This window comes from Callospermophilus lateralis, chromosome 7 (assembly GCF_048772815.1).
Source record: "Callospermophilus lateralis isolate mCalLat2 chromosome 7, mCalLat2.hap1, whole genome shotgun sequence".
Taxonomy (NCBI): Eukaryota; Metazoa; Chordata; class Mammalia; order Rodentia; family Sciuridae; genus Callospermophilus; species Callospermophilus lateralis.
In genome coordinates this window covers 26814109-26828603 of record NC_135311.1, presented here as the reverse complement: position 1 = coordinate 26828603, position 14495 = coordinate 26814109, and the positions used below count along the sequence as shown (strand labels likewise).

Sequence of the window (14495 nt, the reverse complement as noted above, 5' to 3'; positions counted from 1 at the left end):
GCCAAAAAAAAAAAAAAAAAAAAAAAAGGTGCCACATGGTATCAAACAGACCAGAGGTGAAGGTGGGGTGAGGGAAGGGGCCCAGAATCCAATCAGAAAAGGTAGTTAATGGTTTCCATGTAACTGAGGGAAGAAAGAGGAAGGCAGCTGCATGCAAGAGCAAAAATTCCAAAAAGATTGAAACGGTAAAGGGAGAGAACTCCTAAAGACCCTGGAGAATGTCAACAGCAATCTTTTCCTTTGTAGAACACAAGGAGCCCCTACTCAGCTGCAAACTCTGGAGACTTGATAATGGGGCTGGGATTGATGGCTGCCATAGAACATCACAAGAAGGAGTCACACCATTCTTGAAGCATTCCCAAAGCCGTCCGGAGACTGCTTGGCAATGCGCCACAAGTGTCGTTCAGCCATTCCCATAAGAGGTCTTCATCTTTCTTTAGCACCAGAAACTGACCAAGGATGACATAGGCCTTGTCGAAGCCCCTTTCTTCCAGCTTCTTGCCCAGGACTTCACCAAACCCAGCCAGGCTCCCCTCTGGCTTTCCTCCAGAGGTTCTGCCATGAAACCTCCATGCTTTGGGGAGGCTGTCATCTTGATGGAGCTTAATAGGCAGCTCTGTAAGGGCTGCTCTCCCCACTCCACCATTCCTGGCCACACCTCAGTTGGGGCCTTTAATACAACAATACCTCACTGTCATGAATGGGTAGATTATCCAGATAAAAATTTAGAAAAGAAACATCAGAGTTAAACTACACCTTAGATCAAATGGGCTTGACGGATACTTACAGAACGTTCTCTCCAATAGCTAAAGAACACACAATCTTTTCATCATCATGTAGAACTTTCTCTAGAACAGACCACATATTAGGTCACAAAACAAGTCTTAGAAAATTTTAAAAAATTGAAATCATATTATGTTATCTTTTTATCATAATAGGAAGAAACTACAAATCAATAGCAAGAAAAACTTGAGAAATTACACAAAAACATGGAGACTGAAGACACTTATAAATTAGCAGTGGGTCACTGAGGAGGTCAGAGGAAAGTTAAAAAAAATCCTTGAAACAAATTAAAATGAAAATACAATATACCCAAACCTGTGGGATACAACAATAGCAGTACAAAGAGGGAAGTTTATAGCAATAAATGCTACATTTAAAAAAATAGATTTCAAATAAACAACTTGATGATGCATCTCAAGATTTTATAAAAGAAAAAATACTCAAAATTAATAGAAGGAAAAATTATAAAGATGAGAGCAGAAATAAATGAAATAGAGTCCTAAAAGAACAATAAAAGGATCAATGAAACAAAGAGTTGGTTCATTGAAGGGTTAAACAAAATTATAAAAAATTATCTAGACAAGTCAAAAGACAGCACATGCCAAATAAATAAAATTAGAGGTGAAGAAGGAGACATTACAACTGATACTACAGAAATTAAAAGGATCATTAGGTTTATAAAATATTATAAGTTAACATATTGGAAAAATCTAGAAGAAATGAACAAATATATGGAAACATAACCTATCAAAATTAAACCAATCATATAAAAATCTGAATAAAGTGAAAACAAGTAATGATATTAAACCAGCAATTTTTGAAAGTTTTCTAACAATGAGCCAAAATTAGATGGCTTCACTGCTGAATTTAATGAAACATTTAAAGAACAACAATGCTCCTCAAAATATACCATAGATTAAAAGAGAGGGAACCCTTTCTAACTCATTTTATGTGGACAGCATTACCTTGACACCTCTTCTAATGAGTATATAACATCAGCAAAAACAAACACAGTCCAATATCTCTGATGAACACAGATGCAAAAATACTAAACAAAGCTCTTGAAAATAAAATCCAATCACATATTTCAAAAATCAGACATGATGATCACATGGTTTCACTTCACAGATGCAAGGTTGATTCAACACACACAAAATAAAGAATAAAAGTCAAGTGATTATCTCAACAGTTATAGAAAAATATTTGATTAAATTCAACATCTCTTCATGATAAAACCCTGAATAGAAATTATATATAGAACAATCAGGCCTTAACATAATAAAGGCTGTATATGACAAACACATAGCATCCTATTGAAGGGAGAAAGACTGAAGGCATTTCCTCTAAGATCAGGACAAAACAAGGGTGTCCATTCTCAGCAATCTAGTATTAGAGTTAAATTAATACTTAGCCAGAGCATAAAGTAAGAGAAAGAAATTAAAAGGCATAAAAATAGGAAAGGAAGAAGTCAAATCATCCCTGTTTGCAGATGATATGAGTCTATACAAAGAAAAATCAGAAAGACTCCATGAAGACTATTAATTCAGTAAAGCTGCAGGAAACACAATCAACATACAAAAATCAGTATCTGTTTTCATATGCTAATAACCAATTCCCTGAGAAAGAAATCATGAAAGCAATCCTACTCACAATAGCTACAAATAAATAAATAAATAAAAAACTATACCCAAGAATAAACTTAACAAAAAGGAAAAAACTCTACAATGAAAATCATCAAAATATAATTTAAAAAATGGAAATACACACACACATTGGAAAGATCTTCTATGTTCATAGATTGGAAATATAAGTACTGTTAAAATAGTTATACTACCCAAAGCAATTTGCAGATTTAATGAAATTCTTCTTCAATTACCAATGATATTCTTTACAAAACTAGAAAAAACGACTCTAAAATCCATATGAAGTCTGAGAGACCCTACATAACAAACGGAATCTTGAGCAAAAAGAGCCAAGCTAGAGGCGTCACAGTAACTGATTTCAGACATACCATAAAACCACAGTAACAAAAACAGCATGGTATTGGCATTAAGACAGACATGTGGACCAATAGAAGAGAACAGAAAATCCAGAAATACATCCACACATTTTTAGATAACTGATTTTCAATAAAGGTGCCAAAACCATACAGTGGAGAAAGGACAACCTCTTAACAAATGGTTCTGGGAAAATTAGATATCCACATGCAGAAAATTGAAGCTTGACTCCTCTCTCTCACTCTGTTAAAAAAAAAAAAACTCAAAGTGTATGAAAGACATAAACTAAAGATCTGAACCTCTGAAAACACTAGGAAAACACTGGGGAAACACTTTGAGACATTAGTACAAATAATGAGTTTCTGGATAGGATTCCAAAAGCACAAGAAACAAAAGCAAGAATTGACAAATGGGGTTATATCAAATCAAAAAGCTTCTTCAGAGCAAAGGAAACAAACAATAGAGTTAGGAGAAAAATCCACAAAATGGGAGAAAATGTCTGCTAGCTATTCATCTGCAGAGGATTAATATGCAGTATAAAGAATTCAAAAAACAATAGGAAAAAAAGAGAATGTTTTCTCTCATATGCAAAAGCTATAGAAAAATAAAGGAAAGGGGAAGGAGAGGATAGGATAATATAAAGAACCAATCAAATATAATAATAGAGGAGTGAAACGAAGTCGGGTAGAGGAAGGAAATGGGAAAGAGGAAGGAAGATGAGAAGAAATGGGGAGAGATCATGAACTGAATTTTATTTCCATGCATGTACAAGTTTGTCAGGATGAACCCAACTATTATGAATAATTATAAATCTCTAAAAAACAGAAATAATCAAATTTTTAAAAGGACAAATAATCTAAATGATCTGAACAAACACTTCTCTCAAGAAATACAATGACCAAAAACTATATGGGAAAATACTCAATAACATTTGCCATTAGGGAAATGCAAATTGATATTACAATGAAATATCACCCCACCCCTATTAGAATGGCTATTATCAAAGAATAGCAAAAGGGCGGGGGATGTGACTCAAGCGGTAGCGTGCTCGCCTGGCATGCCTGCGGCCCGGGTTCAGCACCACATACAAACAAAGATGTTGTGTTCACTGAAAACTGAAAAATAAATCTTAAAAAATTCTCAAAGAACAGCAAAAACACACATAATTTTTTGAGTTCTTTGTATACTCTGGATATTAGGGCTCTATCTGAAGTGTGAGGAGTAAAAATTTGTTCCCAGGATGTAGGCTCCCTATTTACCTCTCTTATTGTTTCTCTTGCTGAGAAAAAACTTTTTAGTTTGAGTGAGTCCCATTTGTTGATTCTTGTTTTTAACTCTTGTGCTATAGGTGTCCTATTAAGGAATTTGGAGCCCGACCCCACAGTATGTAGATCAGAGCCAACTTTTTCTTTTATCAGACGCAGAGTCTCTGTTTTGATATCAAGCTCCTTGATCCATTTTGAGTTAACTTTTGTGCATGGCGAGAGAATGGGATTCAGATTCATTTTGTTGCATATGGATTTCCAGTTTTCCCAGCACCATTTGTTGAAGATGCTATCTTTTCTCCATTGCATGCTTTTTAGCACCTTTGTCAAATATAAGATAGTTGTAATTTTGTGGATTAGTCTCTGTGTCCTCTATTCTGTACCATTGGTCCACCCGCCTGTTTTGGTACCAGTTCCATGCTGTTTTTGTTACTATTGCTCTGTAGTATAGTTTTAAGTCTGGTATCGCTATACCGCCTGATTCACTCTTCCTGCTTAGAATTGCTTTTGCTATTCTGGGTCTTTTATTTTTCCATATGAATTTCATGATTGCTTTTTCTACTTCTACAAGAAATGCTGTTGAGATTTTGATTGGCATTGCATTAAACCTATAGAGAACTTTTGGTAGAATCGCCATTTTGATGATGTTAGTTCTGCCTATCCATGAAATGAACAGGGTATATTTTTCCATCTTCTAAGATCTTCTTCTATTTCTCTCTTTAGGGTTCTGTAGTTTTCATTGTATAAATCTTTCACCTCTTTTGTTAGGTTGATTCCCAAGTACTTTATTTTTATTGAGGATATTGTGAATGGGGTGGTTGTTCTCATTTCCATTTCAGAAGATTTGTCACTGATATACAGGAATGCCTTTGATTTATGCATGTTGATTTTAAATCCTGCCACTTTGCTGAATTCATTTATTAGCTCTAGTAGTTTCTTTGTAGACCCTTTTGGGTCTGCTAGGTATAGAATCATGTCATCCTCAAATAGTGATAATTTAAGTTCTTCTTTTCCTATTTTAATGCCTTTAATTTCTTTTGTCTAATTGCTCTGGCCAGTATTTTGAGAACTATATTGAACAGAAGTGGTGAGAGAGGGCAACCCTGTCTTGTTCCAGATTTTAGAGGGAATGCCTTCAGTTTTTCTCCATTTAGAATGATGCTAGCCTGAGGCTTAGCATAGATAGCTTTTACAATGTTGAGGTAAGTTCCTGTTATCCCTAGTTTTTCTAGATGATTGGCTAAACAAACTCTGGCACATCTACACAATGGAATGTCCTTCATTAACAAGGAGAATAACTAGTGATGCATGAACAATGTGGCTAGATCAAAATGCACTCTGGGTAGTAGGAAAATGGTCACTCACAAGACTATATACTGTATAATTCTATTTATATTACATTCCTCAAATGACAAATTTATGGAGATAGAAAAAAGATTAGTGGTTTCAGGAGGACAAAGATGAGGTATGATTGATTATAAAGGATTAGCATGAGGCATTTCCTTTGTGATTATGTGATAGTTCTGTATCTTAATTCTGGTGGCTTTACAATTGTCAACTTTGTCTAAAATGACAAGAATTACATACACACACATATACACAAATCAATACATGTAAAATATGTAAAAGTAGAAATGTGTAGCCTAGGTAACAGTGAACCACTGGCAATTTCCTAATTCCAATATCTTACTACATTTATAAAAGATAGTTTCACTGGGAGAAAACGGGGTAAAGGTCATTGGGATTCTATACTATTCTGGCAATATCTGTAGTATATAATTATTTGAATATAAAAAGTTAAAGTGTGAATAAAATAAGAATCAAGAACAAATAAAGACCATCATTACCTTTTAATTTTAATTGTCTCCCCTAATCCTCAGGAAATACGTTCCATGAACCCCAGTGGATGCTTGAAAACAGATAGTATTGAGCCTTGTGTATAATATGTATACAAGGACATTAGTGAAAAAAAATAGTACAATCTGAATGCATTTTGTAGTTACATACTATTGTACCAAGGTTAATTTGGTACAATAGTATACTATTCAATTACATACACTAATTGAAAGCTTTTTCTACCTTAACTAAACACTTATCACACACCATGGCTATAACTTTTACAGACGGAGGTGCAATAACATAACTAGAGTATTTTCTTCCATCTTTACAATTTCACAGATAGATTTGTTCTTTTTTAAAAAAATATTTATTCTTAAGTTTTAGGTAAACACAATATCTTCATTTTACATTTATGTGGTGCTGAGGATCGAACCCAGTTCCTCATGCATGCTAGGCGAGCACTCTATCACTGAGCCACAACACCAGCCCCAAGATTTGTTCTTAACATGGATCTTAACAAACTCAGCATATGATTTTTCTCTTTCCTAAGTTAGAGAGCTTTCACCTTTTCACTTAAATGAACCACTTTACTGCCTTTCTTTGGGCCAGAATCTCTGTTAATATGCTATGGAACCTTTATCAAGCTACATGAGAACTACATGAACATAAGCAATATGAAGCTGCAACAGCTGATGTGATAACTGAGATAGTTACTGAGTGACTAATGGACAGGCAGCATAGACCACATGGGTACATTGGCAAAGGAATGATTTTCAAACCTGGTGAAATGATATACTACTCAATTATAAAACCTATCAATTATACCTGGAATTTTCCATTTATTATTTTCAAACAAGAGTCAACCATGGGTGACTTAAACCATTGAAAGCAAAATGGCAGATATGGGAAAAGGGTGTCTATTGTGTTCATTTTACAGTGTTTATTTAATTTCACTTTTATCCTCACCCTACCTCTAAGGAAATAAATAATGTAACTTGGAATCTTAGATTGGATCTGGAATAGACAAGGGCATTAGTGAAAAAAAACAGTGAAATCTGAATGCATTTTGTAGTTAAGAACTATTGTATCAAGTTTAATTTCTTAAATTTGACCACTTTCCTTACAGAAAATATTAGTTGTAGGGTTTTTAATATCACAAAACTGATCTGTAGACAAAAAATAATGTTAGCAAAAGTATTAAGTAACTGAAGCATTCATACATTGGTGGTGAAAGGATAAAATGGTACAATCACTTTGGAAATTGGTGTCACAGTTTACCATAAATTCACACATATATCAACCTTATAATCCAGCAATTGTTTAAGATATTTTCTCGGGGCTGGGATTGTGGCTCAGCGGTAGAGCGCTCGCCCAGCTCAGGCGGGACCCAGGTTAGATCCTCAGCACCACATAAAAATAAAGGCATTGTGTTGTGTCCATCTACACCTAAAAAATAAATATTAAAAAAAGATATTTTCCCAAGATAACTGACAACACTTTAACACAAAAAGAACAGTATGAAAATGTCTGTAGCATCTTTGTTCATACAGCTCAAACTGCAAACAACTGAAATTTACACCAGAAGGAACATCCATAAACAAATTGCAGTATATTCACAAAATGTAAAATCATGCAACAATAAAACGAAACAACACAAGAAACAACTTGAATAAATATCTAAAACATTATTCTGAGATTATAAAGACGGACGGACAGTAGTATATATTGTATGATGGCATTTCTCTGAAACTCTAATATAAGCAAAATTAATCTGTGGTTAAAAGACAATTGTCAAATTGTATCCTAATATTTTATATATTAAAAAAGGATTATTACTTATTTTAAAAAGTCAGTTGCCTTTGTGAAAGAATGGGGACTGGGAAGGGATAAAAGGGACCTTCCCAGAATGAAAAAAATGTTTTTTTAGGGGGTTGGGTTTCATGAGTGTATATGTTTTTCAAATAGTGGAAATATAAGACCTGTACATTTCAACATAAACTTTTTACAAAAAAAAAAAAAAAAATCCTACACCATTTTCTTTTCCTTTCATTTACTCTATTGCAAAATTAGCTGAAATTTTTTGTTTCTCTTTGATTATAATGTATCTTTTATCCATCTGCTTTTTTTCTCATTACTGTTTTCAGCAATCTATGTTGTCCATACATGTGGATTTTCTTAGAGATAAAAATTTGTAAATTTATCTTATTTGATATGGCCATTATTTGAAAATATTTAACCTTCATCTTATTAAATGTTGTTTCTTTTTCCTTCACTATCCTCTTTACTGGGACTGTAATTATACATGTGTGACTGCAGTCCATGTTTCTAAGATTGTTCTGTTTATTTCCAATTCTTTTCTCTACGTACTTCACTTTGCATATTTTATATTATCCTTATGCTTTTTATTCTTCATTATTCTCTTTAGTACACATAATTAGTTAATTGTATGTATTTCCAGTTTTATTTAACAGGCCCACTGCTTAACTCCCTAATCTGAACTTTCAGGTCCACAATTTAAAAAGCTCTTAGGGAAAAATCATGACACTTGCTTTTTGACTGAACATTATTGCCTGTGTTGGTAAATTTTCCATATGCACATGAAATGAATGTCCATTTTGAAATTGTTAGATGCAAGTTCTATGTATCTTAATTATATTTTATTTATAGAGTGTGCTGTCCAAATACTCAAAAAACACTACTTTTGATGTGTTTGGCATATCAGCAACTGGTATAAATTTTATGTGAGGCACTTCAATTTTCCAATCTGTTGCTCTAGTTCAGGCAAGTGTTAAATGCCTACTTGTGTTCTATTTCACAATGCAATCCTTTTGTGTGAGATAAACCCCACTGCCCATGATTAGAATCAGTGAAAGACACCTACAGAGTAGAAAATGGCTATTGCCAAGATCACCCTCTCCACAATTTCAATTGTTCTGATACTGTTTTCACAGATCATCATTTTTCTTTAAAAAAAAATTCTTTTTAAAATTTCCTTTGTTTTGTGTCTTTTTAAAATTTTATTATTATTTCTATTATTATTATTATTATTATTATTATTATTATTATTATTATTATGTGTGTGTGGTGCTGGGGATTGAACCAGGGCCTTGTGCATGCAAGGCAAGCACTCTACCAACTGAGCTATATCCCCAGCCCCTTAAAAGTTCCTTTTTAAAAGTTGTTGAGATGGGATCATTGCCCTTCCAAGATCTGAGATTCTACCAAGAAGTGTAAATATATGACAATTTTTAATACTATGCCAGTTACTTTGTTTAAAATACCACATTAAGAATGTGTCTTTAACATCATTACTTCATTTAACTTTTTTCTCTATTCTTAGTATTTCTGGTAAAATAAAATTTGATCCAATAAATTCATTATGCACAGATTAATAAATTTTTATAAGAAGGTCTAATAGGTGATGCTAGCACATCCCATCATAGGGCACTTATTTTGCCCATTTATCCCAATTTTAGTGAGACTCAACTGGATCCCTTAGTGGTATAATTTGGACATATTTTGTCCCCCAGAGGGTCGTGTCCTGGCAGCTTCGCCCCAGGCTGGTAGTGTGGTGGTGCTGAAAGCTTTAAAAGATAGTTAGGTAACAAAGATGTTGTGTCCGCCGATAACTAAAAAATAAATATTAAAAATTCTCTCTCTCTCTTTCTCTCTCACTCACTCTCTCTTTAAAAAAAAAAAAAAAAAAGATAGTTAGGTCACTGTGGACATCATCCTTGCAAGGCATTTATGTAGTTCCCTGAAGGTTATAAAACAAAGCCACCCTATTCACTTGACCCTTTCTGAATATAGCCAGTTCCTTTGGTTTCTCCACAATTTATGAGGCAGTCAAGGAGACTTTGCCACAGAATGAACAGATGGAGCCACCTGATCTTGAATTTCCTGTCTCCAAAACTGAGCCAAATAGACCTATTTTCTTTTCAAAATACTTAAGCCTCAAGTATTTTGTTAAAGCAACAAAAAGGACCAATATACTTGGTTAATGTGATGCAAACTAGTCCTCTCAAATCAATATAAAGGCATGTTTTCCATCTGAACTACACAAATAGTCTATTCATTAACCCTTTTATACTATGGTAATATACTGTTTCCCCAACAATTTTTACAAGTGACTTTGATTTTAAGCAAATAAAATCTTTGATTTTTTTCAAATGTCTCTACTAGGTTAAACTCTACTTGGTCTTAATGTGTGACTGTGTGTGTGTGTGTGTGTGTGTGAGAGAGAGAGAGAGAGAGAGAGAGAGAGAGAGAGAGAGAGAGAGAGAGAGAGATTGCACTGTTAAAATCTATTTCCTTTAAATGTTTTGCCAAAATTTTCTCAAAAGATACTGATTTTTCTTTTATTGTTAATATTTTATCCAAGATTTGTTACTGGATTTATCCTGGCTTCATAAAACAAGTTTGTTTTCTACTTTTTGAAAGAGTTTGTGCAGAGCTTAGTAACACTTCTAAATATTTGATAGACTTCTCCACTGAAGTCATCAGAGCATGGAGTTTTCTTTTTGTCAAGGTTTGGGATTCCCAATTCAATATTTATTTTTAGATCTTTCTGTTTCTTCTTACATCATTTTTGATAAGTTGTGTTTTAAGGATATTTAAATGTCAATTTAATTTACTAAGTCTATTGGCATAAAGTTGTTTATAACATGCTCTTCTATTGTCTTTAATATCAACAGGCTATATAATGATGTCCTCATTTTCATTCTTGATGTAAGCAATTGATGTTTTCTCTTTTTAACTTGATCATTTTTCTTAGTTTCCTGCCACTACAGATGATCATAAACCAAGTGACTTAAAACAGAAATGTATTCTCTCACAATTCTGGAGGTCATCAATCTAAAATCAAGTTCCCCTCTGAAAGGTCTGGTTGCAGGCAATCTGTGACATTCCCTGGCTTGTAATTCCATCACTCCAGTATCTCCCTCCATTATTGCATGGCTGTCCTTCTATGCTCACGTCTTCATGTGGACTTATAAAGACCCCAATCATTGGATTTAGGGTCCAGCTTTATATAATATGAACTATTTATATCTATAAAAACCCTATTTCTGAATAAGGTCACACTGTGAAGTTTTTAGGTGAACATGGATTTGGGGAGAGATAGTATTCAGGCCAGTATATCAGTTTTGTAAGGTATTTATCTTTTTTTTTTTTTGGTACTGGGGATTGAACCTAGAGGTACATAACTACTCAGCCACATCTGCAGCCCTTTTTATTTTTATTTTTTTATACAGGGTCTCACTAAGTTGTTTAGGGCCTCACTAGGTTGCTGAGGTTGGCCTTGAACTTGCAATCCTATCTTAGCTTCCCAAGTTGCTGGGATGGCAGGTGTGCACTACATACCTGGCAAAAATTCATTCTCAGTTTTGTTGATTTTTCTCTGTTAATTTCCAACAATTTCAAAGGAGTCCTTGGTTAAGATGTCTTCAAACTTTTCTTTTATACCAAGTGGTAGGCCACTTGATTTTTTTCTTTCAAATCTGATATTCTTCTTATTTTCACTCCTTTCCTTTTTGATTTTTTACTTTGTATGCTTTGAATTGTCCTGTCTTCAAGTTTAGTGATTCATGTTGTCATAGATCATATTCTAGCATTGCTTCTACTTTTTTATTTCCATATCTCTGCTACAATCCTCAATTATTCATACCTTTTATTATTGTTATCAACCCCTGATAATTCAAACAACCTGGTAATTTTCAAGATTGCTTGTATTGACTGTTATCTTTCTGGATCAAATTTTTACTCCTCCGCAAGTCTTATAATTTCTTACCATGCGCAGGATATTTTCTATAAAAGGACAGTAGGTATGAAAAGAAATAATGGTTATCTCCAGAAAAGGCTATGCCTTTCCTTAGTCAGACTCCTAGAGTGGAAGGCTGAATTAATCTGATTTGCCATTGAGGAAGAGCTGGGCTTTACTGCAGTGATAGTTTGATTCACTATATCATTCCCTTCAAATATATTCTGAGTAATGGACAGGATTTCTCAGCAGGAACTGGAATTTGAGCACTGGTGAAATTCTAGTAGAGTCTTTGCACTTTTCAACTGCACTGTCAGGGTTCTAAATTATAGATTTCTCTTTACATTATATCACAATTGCATATTTTAGGTATCCGGGATATTCTCTTTGATATCTACTCCTGTTCTTGGCTTTCAGACATATCACCTACTTTTAAGACCTACAACACCTCACAAAGATTTTTCCTTTTTTAAGCTCTATTCTGTATTTTTTTCCTTCCTTATAAATGAGAATACCTTTGCTAAAACCAGCACTTTGACTGTTTGAAAACAGATAAGATGTACATAAAGAGATTTACAGGGTACTAATAAGCCAATATTTATTGAGATTTTAGTTTGCAGGGAATCTGTACTGGACACTGCAGAAGATATAGGAAATGTCAACTTTCTCTTTCACACATTTATTGAGCACCCACAACACATGACATCATTCCAGCAATAGCACCCACAAAATATAACACATTTCAGCAATATACAATATAATCTTAGTAATTTGGATGGAAATGAAGTTTCTAAATTATATATCAAGTTGATTTTCTGAAATCTGACCAAAAGTGAACTATTTTTGGCTCCTTCTACCTTGTGATTCTTCCATATCTTACAATCTTGTAGACATCAATATTCAACATACAAAGAGAAAAACTGGGTGGGAACATCTCCTGTTTCTCAAAACCTGAATACAAAAATAGTAAACATATCCACTCCACTTTCTAAAATACACTCTCATGCCTATAATTAATTGCAAGGGATGCTAGAAAACAGTGTCTTCTTGTGTACCCAAGACAAAAAGGAAATATATTTTTCACTATTAGTTTGCAGTACCTGCAAATTGTTACCTTAAAACATCTTACTCTGAAAGCTCAAACATTCAACAAAAAATAATGTTGATTGAATTAAACAGAAATGTCTTACCTGTTCTTCCAAGCTATTGCACTTGACAGTAGAGGAAAAGTATAATTGAAGGAGAGCATGGTTGTCTTCCTTGACTTCAGCCTTAAACTTAGGGGTGAATATACATTTCAAATATCTTGACTTTTTAAAATCTATTAATATTTGCAGCTCATGTTATTTCTAAGGGTAAAAGTTAACTAATTGAATTTAAATTCTATCCAAGTACTATTTGTCTTAAAACCATTTTGTTAATGTGTGGTTTGTATCTCTAATCCTGACATTCTAGAATGGACAAACAAGTCCATGTTAGTTCCTGAGCCTCCTTTCCAACACATAATTTACAGTTTTGTGAGCTCTGATTCCATCAATTTCTTCTCATCGTAATGTGGATTCTTCATAATTAGAATTAAGAGTTTGCTTGAATTGTAGCAATCTAGGTTGGATGATACTTCCCAGGTATGGTGGCACCATGATTTTCAAAGACATGATACCTTTTTGTGATTTGTATCCAATTTTTCTAGTAATGACAACACTTAATTAATCAATATTTGTTGAAATTCTTCCCATGTTCACATTGCTTGATAATAAATAATATTTTCTCCCATTTTCCTCATTATTAGTCCACAAATGTTTTTAGAAATATTATTTACTGATTTCTTTAGCGACTTATTTATAATCATGGTCTCTAGTTCCATCACATAAGCACTTTCCCTTAGACTGCTCTTTCTTAACATTTTAAACCATTTCACCATTTCTTCTTCTGGCATTGGAAGCATCTCTTCTAAAAATATAATAAATCTTGTTAATCTTCTTCAAAAGATTCTTTTGCAAACCAGTTTGCCACTAGGAACACCAGAACATTTTTTCCCCTTTAATCTCACCAGGGATCTGTAAAGCATTCTTTACCTGCCCAAATAAGAAATTCAAATAGAAACTATATAATCACTTGCATGACAAAAGAGAAAATTGTTTTAATAGAAGCATATCACTATTATTTTGTACCTAAGTTTTTGCCTTTTGATTTCTTAGTTTGTTCTTAGTGTAAATTCTAAAATGGTCACATTCCATTAACCAGGCTCAATATTTACCTGTCATGACTACTTTTACTAGTAATTATAATCTGGGGTGACTTTTGTTTGATAGTAATGATATCTGCTGTTACAAACTGCCTAGCCTTGTTTATAAATACTAACTCTTGTTTTATGTAAAACATGACAGAAGTAAATTTACTAGTTACCTCTCTCAATCACTGGTTATTAAAAATCTCATATCAGAGACTAGGCTTCATAAAACTATTGCAAGCATGTGTGATAAATTGGCATAGTATCTGGCCTTGTGGACAAAATCAAATCAATTCCTACAGAATCTCTTGTGCAAAGTTTAAGCCATTAAAAAAACATCAGGTCTGCTTCCATTTATAGGTGGATTCCAAAAAAAAAATATTTTTTCAACATTTTAAACACTATAATAAATGTATTAATGTGGCAAAACTCCAAACTTTAAAGCCCAATTCTAAATGATTTATTAACGAATACTTATTATTTTGGAAACATGGAAAATGTCTCTCATAAAAGTGCTATCAAAACATATTTTTATAGTGACTTACAAATGTGAAAGGCTGGGTTGTACAGACTGGTGCACTTCAGGATGTTTCTCGTAAATAAAGTAGAAAAAACTACAATGC

The 14495-nt window shown here is 33.5% G+C and overlaps 1 pseudogene; it reads right to left on the bottom strand.

The window, feature by feature from the left end:
* Positions 1-323: 323 nt before the first annotated feature.
* Positions 324-592, bottom strand: LOC143404921 (barrier-to-autointegration factor pseudogene; annotated as a pseudogene).
* Between the last annotated feature and the right edge of the window lie 13903 nt (positions 593-14495).